Source organism: Passer montanus, unplaced genomic scaffold, assembly GCF_014805655.1.
Source record: "Passer montanus isolate IOZ18808 unplaced genomic scaffold, ASM1480565v1 scaffold13, whole genome shotgun sequence".
Lineage (NCBI taxonomy): Eukaryota > Metazoa > Chordata > Aves > Passeriformes > Passeridae > Passer > Passer montanus.
The window spans coordinates 13,013,715-13,028,060 of record NW_024359832.1 but is presented as its reverse complement, the minus strand read 5'-3'; positions in this window follow the sequence as shown (position 1 = coordinate 13,028,060).

Here is a 14,346-nt window from a genome sequence, read left to right as displayed (position 1 = left end):
ATTTTTTTTTAAAGTTTAATGTAATGTATTTTGGGAAATGTGGAAAGTATTATTATTTCTGAAAGCAGCTGAAGTTCTGTGTCTGCTTTAATTTTCTGTAGAAATTTCCAAAATCTTTTCTTTTGTGGCAATTTTGTGCCTGTCAACCACTGACTTGTGCTTCCAGTGGGAAGAAGCATCTACAGAAAACAGGAGTCACAGACAGAGAGGTGATCTCAGATTCTAAAGGTCAGTCCTGTGGCAGAGTCCAATTAATGGGATGGCACCATGCACTTGCCTATTTTTAGTGGGGAATCAATGCAGAGATTGGAGCCATGCTGTGATGTACACATGGTGCCTCAGCTGGTGGGAAGTTGCACTTGCATGAAATGGAGGTTTCCCAGGAACACACAATTTCTTTCTTTGCTTACATGCTACAGTAATTCAGCACAAAGATCAAGTACTGGCTATTCACATCAGTCAAACTACTTCTAAAACTGACCAGCAAAGAGCTCTGGTCAGCCCACAAATGGGAAAGGGCCATGTGTTTGGATATCCAGTTACAAATGGACCTGAAAAGCTTTTAGGAGAAGCTCTTAATAGAAAGGGGCATTGTGCAGAATGTAGTTGCAACTAGGTGTTTTCCACTTTTTTTGTTCCCTTTGCTGTTCCAGCTGCTGACCCCTGCTAGGCACTGAGCAGCTTGAGAGATGGCTCTGCTTATATGTGATAAGAAAGCTGCTGTCCACAGGCAGGTATGGACACTCAGTGATAAGAGAAAAAAGTATTTTCGCTGGTTAAGAAGAACCTGCCTCCAGATACATGGTGAAAGTTCAGAGGTGAATAACTGGTTTGATAAAATCTTAATAGGAAAACTGAAGGAGTCTGCCAGGGCTCTGTGGGTAGGTGCTGTATCTAAAATTTTACACAAATCTGCACTAATTTTTCATTTTTATTTTTTAAATTTTAGTTTTATCTTTATTTTGATCCTTTTTTAATGTTTTATTTAGACTAGGGATGTAAAATAGACTCATAGTAATGTTTCCAAAGTCAGCCTTTTATTTGGCCTTTCATTTTCCTATGTTTTTCTTTTCTCCTGAAGCTAAGACAAAATGTCGGAAGTGGTAATATTTATGAGAGCCATTTAGAAATATAAAAGAATTCAGCTGAAATGAGTTGTGATTGAATAGTCTTTGCAATTGTTGTAGCAGGGAAACTTAATATAGAGTTGCCATGGAGACTGGTTCTTTGGCCACTGGTCTAACACATTAAAACCTTTTAGTTCAGCAATATGATATTTGCAGTTGATGCCATACATGATATTAACAAGTGGTTTGCCTCCATTAAGAGGAAAATAGCTCTAAAATTACTGCACTTCTCATTAAAACAGAAATATGCAAAACACCTTGGAGTTATTTGAATAATCAGTGATGTGCATGATATCAGTTCATATAAGAGCAAAACATGTTTATTGCATCAAGACTTGGGCAGACATCTTAGTCAGAGCTATTGAAATGTGAGTATTAATGGAGGCTGTCAAGGTGAAAGAGGCAAACTAACTTCTTCCAAGGCATACTTTGGCCAGTTTTGGGGTGAGGTTACCTTTTCTCTCATTAGCCTTTTTCAAAGTAAGTCTCTTGCGTGCAGGGTTGTTTTGGCTACCAGACTTGCACTGTACCATGAAGACACCAATTCCTTTTGCCTTGAAAGATTTATATTTATTACTGTTTAATGACATATTGTTTTTGTAAATGGCATGGCATTTTTACCATGTGGCCATCGCACCGAGCTCTGTAGAGTACATTTAATGGAATAAATGGAAGCACACATTTAACAGAGTGCAGAAACTCAAGCAGAGGTAAACCACTTAATAGCAGTGCCTGTAATGAATTTCCTAACTAACTGGCCCATTTCATAAACTGATAACACAGAGACTTAGCTTTAAAGGCCCTTGATCAAGCAATGGACAGAAAGAAAATGAAAGACAGAGCTGTAGCTATCAAAATCCATTCTGGTTAGGCAAGAGCCTGGGACAGTCCCTGTAATGACCTGTTTGCTGGCTAAGTCAATATTTCATATCTGCTGTCCAGCTGGAATGCTAAAATACTGAGTTCCTCAGTCCACCACTACTGTGTCAAACAGAGCCTGAATAACACTGGGATCCTATAATTCTAGCAGAGATTTAGATTTCTGCAGAGCAGCTATCAGGCATAGAGCTGGCCCAGAGAGGCCAGGGGCTGGATCAGGACACAACATTGTGACATTATACCATCATTTCACTGCTATCTTGTACTGGCTGTTTCTGTCAGGGTCAACAGCATCCACACATCACACATAGTTTTGTAATTTTTTTTGTGTAGCATCCAAGCTTGTTTGTAATTTCTTGGGAAGGATGATTTATCCTTCTTGCAGAATTGGCTGTCCAAATGCTACAATTTTGATATTTTTAGAAGTGTCCTGTGATTTCTAGCCCAGATTTTGTGTTCAAGAGTTTGGGAAACATATCAGTATCAGTATGAAATGAATGCATTTTCCAGTCTACATAGACCTTGCTACTGTTACAGGACAAAATTCACAATGCAGTAGATGATCCAGCTCTGGTTTGATTGTCAGTTTATTATGGTTGTATTTGGAACAAGAAGTCTGTGGATTAAGGATGTGTAGGAATGCCTTTGGAACTTCTCTTTGCAGAGGGATATCATCTTCCCTCTCTGGGAGAAATGTGGATTGAAGAAGGAAGATGGATACCTCACCTTTCTTCCCTCTATGCAGAGTGCCCCATTTTAGTTTCTATTATTTTGTATTTTTCTGCAGTTCTGTTAAAACTCAGCAAAATATATGAATAAATCAAAATGTTCATTTCTATTGGTCCTTCATTGCACTGATTAATGAACTAGCTGATACGTTTTCAGTTTTTCAGAATATGTCATTTTTCTGAAGTCAAACAAGTATGGGAGTCTGACTGCCCTGCATGAGGATTAAATTAATAATGTGAGACACCTGCACTCAAATCTAGAGGTTAGATGTGATGTGGCCTGTAAAATTCCAATACAAAATTCACATTGCATCTATGGATGATTTTAATAAATGTGAAAAATAGAATTTTTCCAGAAATAATTTTTTTTCTTACTATTGTCTGTTTTTGAAGAAAAGAAAAATTTTAAAATCTGTATATCTGGGGAAAAACCCCAGAGCTCTCACATTCTACTCCTCTCTAGTAATCAACTATGAATTCCTTTGCCATGCTGATTTTTATCTTCCTGGTTGCATGAACTTTGAAATTCTCAGAAATTTTCCTTTAAATTCCATAAGAAAAATATAATTTATATCTGCAGGGATACATTCCCAATAAGCAAAATATGCTGCTGCTCTGGGCCTTAACTGGGGCCTCAAAATGTGGAAAGAGATAATTTTTTTCAGTGATTCCTGCTCCTAAAAATTTTCTAAAAAATGATCTGTTACTGCTACTGTGAGACACAAATAGCAAAAAAATGACACTTTTCCTGGGATACTCTGGTTCTTGTCTGAAGTTGTTAATTCTAATAAAGGTGATACACTCATAATTAGTTAAATATTACTGCATTAGACACATTTTTTAAAAAGAGTTTTTGCTTTGTTAGCCTGTTAGGGCTGTTGCCCAAAGCTTGCTGGATCAGCAAAGATTTTAGTAACGTGAAAATAAATGAAGTTTGTGGTTGTAATTTGGCATGAAGTGAGTGGAAAAAATGCCTGGATGGTGGGTGGGCAAGGTGGGAGCAAGATCAGAAGCAATGTATTGCTCGTCCTGGAGAAGGGTGGGGAGACTCTGCCCTGGCTGCAGAATTGCCCCAGATGTTCCCAGGCCTCAGGGCAGAGAAGATTTTGTCTTATTGCTGGACACATGCAGAGAGCAAAGGGAACTTCTCCTTCCAGTGTCACCCCAACAGACTCCGAAAATGAGGGTGGGCTTCAAAGCTGGTAATTAGGTTTGGCTGCTTCCTATGGAGCACTTACTGCTGCCAGTATCTGTGACAGCCAGGAGGGACATCTCTGGTATCTTAATCAAAGAGATACAGCACAAGCACCAACCCTTTGGATATTTGGGGCCAATCCTCAAATTGCTGTGTGCTTCCTAGGAAGAACTCAGCGCTTCCCTGACAACTGGCATCAATGACAGTCAGGACAGGTGGACCTCAGGAACCAAAGGACCTTAGCAGCCCCAGGAGGTGCTAAGGATCTGCTGCATGGCTACCTCTGTCTGCAGCCCAAAAGGATATTGAGCAGTTCCAACTACTGCAGGGAAGAACAAAACCTTTGGATGGAGTAGAAGAAATTATTCATCTGAGTAGGAAAAAAGACAACCTTGAATGATTAAGAACCGTGTGAGAGATATTAATAATCACATGACTGAGCATAGCATGCAATAAAATACATAATTCATGAACTCACAGCAAAGAATGAATGATTCACATCGCCTTGAAAATTAATTAAGAAAGATGCCTGGTAATGCTAAAGATTCACCAGGGTCTATAATTCTGAAAAAGAATGAAAACGGGCCTGTGTTTGTATTCTACTAAAACATCACAAAATTCTGATAGGGAAGAAAGGGTATGAAACATGATGTTTCAAATAACTATCAGACTTCTATGTAATCATCAGAAAATCAGTTTCCAAAAAATCTGAAATAAGCATCAAGAGGAATAATAGAACAATAAGACAACACAGAAATCAGACAATAAAAATTCACAAAATTTTTATGAAATAAAACTTAGAATTTTTGTTTTTAAAAAGGAGCTTCAGAGTTTCCGTTTCCTGTCAGGAATGGTTGGCTAGTTCTCTGTTCTTTGTATTGAATTGCTTTACCTCCTCTCTGAAAGACAGGAAACTTGTTTCCTTAATAGGATATAAAACAATACTGGAAAATTTGCAATTGTAATTAGTGGTAGCTGAGGTCAACAGTGTGAAAAGCTAAATTTGTGAGGTGTTTGAAGCATTTTGCAATTTACTTGCCCCATTTTTCTTCCTTTTAACAAAATTTATCTGTGAAAAATCTGTTCAGGCTCTTAATAAAATAACTAATTTGGAAATGTAGGGGATAAACCACGCAGTTTTTCTTATTAGGTAAAACATTTCTTCTGTCCTGAATTCCAGTGTAGAGCACACACTATTTCAGAAAGCAAAACATACCAGTGCAATTCCATGGTGTTTGCGAGGGCCACACAAAAGAGAATTGTGCGGAGCAGTCCAAGCCACCCAGTCCTGGGAGAAGAGACTTCATCTCCTTTCTTTATAAACCATAATCGCTGCCACTGGGAATTCTGTGGCATTTTGCACCTGGTCAGGGTTGTGTTACTTGGAAGGCAGCGATTGTCAGTGCACCTGAGTCAGGGCATTGCAAGGGACTGTGCTGGGAGTGCAGTAGTCACCATCCGTAGGATGATGTTCTCAGAGGTGCCTCTAAAGGCTTATACAAGCTGATAAAGTTACTGTGTGGGGGACGTCCTTCCACAGCTGGTGACACTTCTCCCTACAGCTCTGGAGGCACACTTATTAAGTGGCAAGAATGCTTTCATGTAATTAGCTCTTTTCTCACCAGTTACCATCTTAGGGGACAGGAGATTAGATACAGTGTATTCTTCAGGTAAGGGAGAGATCATTGTACTTGCACAAAATTAAAATTTCCCAGGGATTTCATATTTTTTGTTTGTTTGTTTGTTTGTTGTTTTTTTTTTTTTTTTTTGGTTGGTTGGGGTTTTTTTTTCTAATATTTGCTGCATATAAGATTGTGTTTTTTTTTTGGTTTTTTTTTGGTTGGTTGGGTTTTTTTTTCTAATATTTTCTGCATATAAGATTGTATGATTTTGTGCATGTGTATTACTACTGTTTCACAATAATCACGGAGGCTTGGTAATAGCACTCACCCAATTTATTTCATCTCGTACCAGATTAAATAGCTGATTCATTGAGAATCAACAGATGAAGATACCCTTATCAATATCATACAGATGAGATACTTAGGTGCATATAGATAATACTCACAGAGGCATTGTGCTAGAAGGCAGGTGTTTTTCTTCAAATTTATGGTTAATGAGAGACACCAAACAGATTATATTTTCCCTGCTAAGCATTATTTGCCGAGAAAAAAAAGGTTTTTAAGCATTCACACATGCTCTAGCCTATCTGTGTGAACACACAGGAGACAAGACTGTTGTCTTAACAAAAGAGCACATCTCTTCTGAAGAGCAAAGACCAGCTCTATCATTGTTGTATTTTTTTCTGATAATTATAATTACTTTGCTTTGTCCACTTTGCATTGCTTTTATGAATTAACTAGATGAGAGCCTCTGGCCAGTAATGATAGCCAGCTTTCCATTGGATCTCTGCCAGCAACCAATAATTAAAGTGTTTTCTTGAGAGAAGACCACTATATAGTACCTATTGTGCATGATGTCCTTGGAACTTGACTGTAGTAATTGAAAAGAAAAAATCTCTAATTTATATCATGGCACATTTCCATGGCACACAGAAAAGAAAAAACTGATTAGTGATGGTCAACATAGCTTCATGAGGACAAATTGCACCTGAAAAATTTGGTGGCCTTCTATGATGACGTTACAGCACTGCTGATTGAGAGAAGAGAGTCTGGTGTCATCTACTGGACTTGTGCAAAGCATTTGACATTGCTCTAAAAGGCATCCTTCAAGAGCACATCTCTTCTGAAGAGCAAAGACCAGCTCTATCATTGTTGTATTTTTTTCTGATAATTATAATTACTTTGCTTTGTCCACTTTGCATTGCTTTTATGAATTAACTAGATGAGAGCCTCTGGCCAGTAATGATAGCCAGCTTTCCATTGGATCTCTGCCAGCAACAAATAATTAAAGTGTTTTCTTGAGAGAAGACCACTATATAGTACCTATTGTGCATGATGTCCTTGGAACTTGACTGTAGTAATTGAAAAGAAAAAATCTCTAATTTATATCATGGCACATTTCCATGGCACACAGAAAAGAAAAAACTGATTAGTGATGGTCAACATAGCTTCATGAGGACAAATTGCACCTGAAAAATTTGGTGGCCTTCTATGATGACGTTACAGCACTGCTGATTGAGAGAAGAGAGTCTGGTGTCATCTACTGGACTTGTGCAAAGCATTTGACATTGGTCTAAAAGGCATCCTTCTCTCTAAACCACAGAGACATGGATTTGATGGATGGACCTCTCGCTGCATAAGGAATCAGCTGGATGTTTGCACTCAAAAGAATTGTGGTCAATGGCTCAATATCCATGTAGAGCTCAATGACAAGTGGAGTTCCTCTGGGTTTGGTATTGGGACTGGCACTATTTAAGGCCTTTGCTGGTGACACGGACAGTGGGACTGAATGCAGCCTTAGCAAGGTCACTGATGACACTGAGCTGAGTGGCGTGGTCAAAACGCTGCAGGGAAGGGATGCCAGCCAGAGGGACCTTCAGAGCTGGGCCTATGTGAACCTCATGAAATCCAGCAAGACCAAGTGCAGGGTCCTGGACCTGGGTCAGGGCAGTCCCAAGCATAAATAAGCTGGGCAGAGAATGCACTGAGAACAGCCTGGGGAAGAAGAGCTTGGGGATGTTGGTTCACAACAAGCTCAACATGACCTGGCAATGTGCAGTTGCAGCCCAGAAAGCCAGCTATGACCTGAGCTGCATCAAAAGCAGAGTGGCCAGCAGGTTAAGGGTGGAGATCTTGCCCCTCTACTCTGCTCTGGTGAGCCCCCACCTGGAGTGCTATGTCTGACTCTAGGGCCACAACACGAGAAAAACATGGACCTGTTGGAATGAGTCCAGAAAAGGACCATGAAGATGATCAGGGTGATGGAGCACCTCTCCTATGAAGATGGGTGGAGAGAGTTGGGGCTGTTCAGCCTAGAGATGAGAAGGTTCTGGGGAGGTGTTATAACAGCCTCCCAAAAGGGGAATCCTAAAGGAAGCCTCCAAAAAGGCTGGAAAAGAGCTTTCTACAAGGGCCTGTTGTGACAGGAAAAGAGGTGGGGGCTTTAAACAGGTAGAGAATAGGTTTAGATTAGAATTTGTAAATAAATTCTTTACTGTGAGGGTGGTGAGACACTGGTAAAGGTTGATCAGAGAAGTTATGGATTCACCATTTCTGTAGGTATTCAAGGCCAGGCTGGATGAGGTTTTGAGCAGCTTGATCTAGTGGAAGATGTCCCTGCCCCTGGCAAGTGAGCTAGAACTACAATATCCTTAATGTCCCTTCCAAGCCACACCATTGTATGATCATATTGCTTCTGTCTGTAGCTAGTTACATCTGGGGACTGTTGCAAGTGAAACTATTTCGTGGGAATGTAAAAACCATAGAATCACAGAGTGATATGGATGTACTAAAACTGGATCTAATAAGATCTCTTACAGTGAATTAAGCGAATTAAAATGAAGGGATGGTCTCAGAAGTTTAGTATTTGCGGACATAAATATCAGGAGTGTTTTCTGAATTTAAGTACACACCAACATTACTCTTTTAAGTTTTCTAACATAGAGAAGATCCAAAAGTTCAAGTCTTGTTTGCCACATAAGCTTATGTTGCTAAATAAAAGGATTTTGTTGTGGCTTTAGCCAGAGACCTTTGAGAAGCTGCTTTATATGCTTAAAGCCATCAGCAGATGGAATGGCTTTTTGTTTATTGAGAGACAAACCAGAAGGAACCATTATCCAAAGCCTGGGCCATCATGGTAAAGATAGAAAGATTTCCACAGCTGACATTGTGTTTAGGTTTTTCATGACCTCTATCTTCTGCCTAAATGAGATGATAACTGGAAGTCAAGAACCAACCAGCAGAAATCATTATTATTTTCCCTTAAATAGAAAAAACCCCAGTGCTCCTCAGGTACACTGGTTACAAAAAAACGTGAAGACTATGAATACGAAAGTTGTCTTTTGCATCAGCAGTTGTATTGCTGGTATTTTTAGTTTTGCATATGTGAAACAACACTGTTTGTGTAGTTTAAGGGTACATAGATTAGTTTACACTATTTTTGCCAAAAAATTACCTGTGTTATTTATAAGAACAGTCAAGTTAGAATCCTTACTTGAAAAATTTTCAGCATGTTCTGAACATTCTCTAAATTGCTGAGGTCAAGAGCCAAAAATATCTGTAGAATATTTCTTCACTCTTGGTATGCCTCAGTAAAGATGCAGCTATAATTAACTACTATTGAAGCAGAAACTACTAAGTATTCCTGATTTAGTTCTTTTCCTAGTAAAAGCTGGGAAATTTGATGGCTTTGTTAAAAGATTTCAATTTTTGTTGTTTGTTTTTTATTTAAAGGAAGAAACTTAAACCAAATTGATCAAGTTACAGGATGTGTGCTTTAGATTTATGTTCATATTATGTCAGTCAAATATCTATGGTAAAACAGATTAAACACCTTGTTCCTGGTGGCTTTTCCTTCATATCAAAGGCACCTGCAGAAATATGAAGTCAGACTATTCTTTAGGAACTTCAAGGAAACAAATTACTTTTTAAATGGACAGGAATATTCAGAAGCTTTCTAAATGTATTCTAAAGTCAGCAAGTTTTTCAAAGAAGCACATTTTGATGACGTTTTTGGAAAAAAAATTCTGGCTCCATTTGGATTAACAAAGTTCAGCTTTTTATATGGAATTTAAAAGCTGTTCTTTGCACTGTGTCTTGCAATGTTATTACTGAAACGAACCTCAGTATACTGACCACCTACCTAAAGTTTATACAATTCGTTTTTTGGGAATTTCTTAATATATACATAGAAATTGTGCTGTGAATACCATGCTTGTCTAATTTGCTTTAGTTTCTTCATTGTATTGCATTAAAATTCCAAATGGTGGTGACACAGAAATTTTAAACTCTGGGGACCTTTTATTCACATGGAAGCTGCTTTTAGAATTGATTATTCTCTTGAATAAATCAGGATTTCAAGTGTCATTGTGCTGGAAACATCTGTTTATATATAGGATCTGCCAATATCCCATTTCTTTCCAGCAGCAATGCCAAATAATCATAAATAATGTCAGAACTCTTCAGTCTATAAAGAAAAAAAACTATCCAGAAATTAGTTTAAGACCTATGTAATTAATAACTTCTGCCTAATGCTCAGTAGGATGTTGTGCATTCCAGATTATGTAGTGATCTAAGGAATTGCTAGATCCAATAGTCTGGTTCCTTTGCCCAGAAGAAAAATGGATCCAGGAAACTAAAATCTTGGAAGGAAAGCAGGAGAAGAAAGACATTTTGGAATCTGTTTTTTAAACCCCCAAACACAAAAACATCAGTTGTTTATAGAATTTGGAGTACATTATGAACTTGTTCTTTCCATGTACCCAAACATGATAGATAACTTGCAGACAGCTAAAGACCTCAGATATATGTGGCCTCTAAGATCAGTAAATTTACAGGAGTTTTACAGGAGACTTTTCCTTGAGATTCTCCCCTTTGCCAATTAGAAATTCTGCAAGGCCAGCCTGTTCAATACAGGCTCACAATCAGGTGAGCTCAATGTTTTAACCTCCAACACTGTCCAAAACACAGCAGACTGCTGCCAGGTGCAGGCAGGTCTCAAAGAACATTTCTCCACAGGCAGGACTGGAGCCTCCTGGATGGTTTCTTCAAGTGTAGATATTCATCTTCTTATCAAGTGCCATCCGCTTTATTATTACTGGTACAATGGGAGAAGACCAGAGATTTTCTACCTCAGCTGAAGAGGAGTGGTTTGGGTTGAGGGGATCTCTCCCAGCTTTTTGAATACTGAAAAGTGGTGCCTTTCCCACTGGCTGAGCTAATGCAATTCAATTTTGGATTTTACCCAGCTGCTTATAGATTTCTATTGTGGTTATCAGTTTTAGACTTCTATATTATAGTAACATAGAAGCTAGATAGATTTTTGGTGCATTTTTTCCAGCTAATACCTACCTGTGTCTGTTTCTTACTCACTTTTTCCCTGTGTTTGTTTTACAGTCCATTTGACTGATATTTTTTTCCTATTGTCCACAGCCAGGTGCAGTTTGGAATGCTTAAATAGGTTTTGCACTCAGGAAAAAAAATCCAAACAATTTCCTGGCAATCAGACATCAATACAAAGGTTTCTTTAACCCAGAGATATTAAGGATACACAAGTTAAAGTAAGCAAGTTTGGAAGTCTAAGATTCCTTCTGGAGACATCTATTTCAAAATTTTTCCGACTTCATATTACCAATCCATTGGAATTTGGATTTGAAGTTTGTAAGTTCTTTATTTGTAGATACAAATGAAAGTAATACAGGCATGAGATAACATTCGCAAAATGTAATTTTGATCAAGTTCCAAGCAGAATATCTTGTTGTGCTACAGATGTGCCTCAATACTAATTGATTATTTCTTTAAGAGAAAAGCTATTTAGAAGTGTTCCAAGATATAAACTGACACTGCAACTGCCTGTATGGCAGTAAGTTATACTGTGTTTTCACTTCTTTCATCTTCCTAAAATTGAACATGGCCAGAAGGAGTGATGCAACTTCACTGAATCTTATGCTAATGCTTTCCCAGAAAATGTTTTCTTTTCTCCCTAAATTATTCATTGCGCTATTAGAGGTCTGAAATAAAACTTTAATTAGTTGTTAGAGGCTTCACAAAGTATGACCTGCTGGAACGTATGAATGGAGTTGAAAGGGAGCCATCTGACTACAGGAATTGCAGCCAGCAGAACAGGACATGGGCAGAAACTTAACATCTGTTGCAGATTTCTAGTGTTTTGGGCAGTGAGATTTTTAGCTGAAAGCTGAATAATAGCTTTTAGTTGACTACATTATGGAGTACAATAAAATATATAAAATTCTTTCCTAAATAATGCGTACTGTCATTTTCAACTGGTAATTTCACATTGAAATATACTTGCCTGTCCACAAGCTAAAATTTGTCAGTCTGAGGGCATATATCATGTTAAACAGTGCTCAGCATTATCTGCTCCTGAGACTGTTATTTTCAGCTGCCCCCCACTCTGTATTCTGTACCTTTTTGCTTGAGATAGAGAGGGAAAAGTGGACTGGAGTTTTGAAAGCAACAGAAGGAATTTATGTACCTACCTGTCACTAAAAACAACCCTGTAATATACTTGAAATAGAAAAAAATTCTTGCCTGTGTGAATTCAGATGACAGTGAGGCTCAATAATTCAAAGATCTCTCTTCTTGGATGTCTGCTTAGACAGAAATATCTCTTTAGGAGATGTTTATTCTATTTAAGTTTGTCATAGCTGCACACCCCTCTCAGGCTGCAGCATTGTTCTGGTGACTTCATTTCAGGACAAAATCATGGAGTTAAGTATCAGTATAAATTTTTCTGAAAAAATGACTTTCAGCAAATTGGAAAATAACAGTATTAGCATTTATTATTATTTTACAAAAGGATTCATAAAGTTTAAGAAGGTTTATTAGCAATGCTGAAGTCAGATATATTGTTATATCAGTCAGATCATTGTCACATCATTATTGTCTTTGGGACTTAACAGTTCCTCAGGTAGGTGTACAGGGATTAAAAAAAAAAAAGATGTAAACCTGTGAAATGCTAAAAGCACGAAATCCTGTGTAATAGTAATAAACTTCATGACAAGTGAGTAAGGGCTTCTGTGATGCTTCTGTAAAGGGTGGTGTGGGCTGCTTTTCTCTACAGGGAAAGGATGACGGATGAAAATAAAGCAATCCTCACTAATGATCTTGCAGTCCTCTTCTGCCCAGTGAAGTTGAGGTTAAGTTAAAAAATAAATTACATCAACAAAGAACAAGGGCAGGAGGGAGTGGTTAAGGGGCTAGAAAACTGCCTGATACAAAACTTCAAGAGCTTTAAGAAAGGGGAAAGTCTTGTTGAATGAAACAGGAAGATTCAATGTAAAGAAAGAATAGGAATCAGACCATGGTGTCACCAGAATATTTGGAAAGAAGCCTTTCTCCACAGCACTAGGACTGGCTGCATAACTGGCTTCACAGTTCACAGATTTGTAGATGTTTTTCTTTTTAATTTGGCTTAGATTCAAATTGGAACAATTCCATTTTTTTAAGAAAAATTTCTTCAGAAAAAAAAAAAAAAATCCAGGAAAATGTTTTGGAAACACTGACATACTGTGTTTCCAAAACCACACATTTCTCCCTGACCCTACAGCTGCCTAATGGAACTGGCATTCATAGAGCAGTTCCATGGGAAGGCGAGGTCTGGGGTTCGACTTTGGGCTTTCTGTTTTCAGGTCAGCCACCATGGGCAGGCAACAAGTAATGGGTTTAGACTGAAGTATGAGATGCCTTTTTTAAACTGAACTATGAGATGATTGAAAAAAATTGTTATATGTATTTCACATGTGTTTATATAGCTATTGCATATATAAAAATTTATCTATTTTTTCTGTTAAAGTGTCCAGAAGGAATTGTAGAACTGCTTGTAAAATGTTTGTATATGATTTTTTAAATTTATCACATGCCTACATAGCAAATCTAAGCATAATAACAGCTGATTTTCATTTCTTCTTTTGCTTTTCACAATCCATTTTAAAAGAAATCCATAGATGACCAAACATTTGCAATCCTAAGTTTAATAGAACTGATGTAGATAATGAAGATCTGCAATCTCTTCCATTCATATTTATTATGATCATTTGAACTGCATGTGATATGCAACAGTTGGATAACTGGAAATATAACAGTTAATTTTCTTTGTAATATTCCCTGTATCCTAATTTTTTTTTCCTAATCTTTCTCTAAACACTTCCCTTTCCAAGAAGTCTGGTTTCTTCAAGCCAGTGCATTTTTATACTTTTAAGATCCAAGAATAGAAACAAAAGCCTTTTTCTTTCTTTCCTGTGGCATAGCAACACAGTTTGAATTTTGAAATGTTAAGTGTCCAATGCTCAGATTTGTGTGAGCTACTTGTATAGAAAAAAATCCCTGAAAACCGAAAAATGCAACTTGCAAAAACATGGTTATTTTAAAATGACAAATAAATTACAATACGTAATTGGTGCATACCAGCATGCAGCAGAAGAATGAATAGCTCATGTCATTTGCAATGAATCATCCACTCAAGCTAATAGTGAGGAAAAAAAAGAGCAAAAGAACTGAGTGAGGAAACCACAGAAATCAGTGAAAATACAGAAGGCCTAGATTCTTGTCTAGATAGGAAATTATTTAGAGCTCATATATATAAGCATGCCTATTTTCAATCCAAAACTTTCCTGGGATTCACTATCTGAAAAATTATCTGAATGTCTTTTACTTTAGCTAGCAAAGATCTTGTTGCACACAAAATTTGCAATTCTTAGTTGATCTTAACGTTTCCAGAACATCTCTTAACACTTTCACATAACTTCCAGAGTGATCTGAACAGCTAAAAATTATTG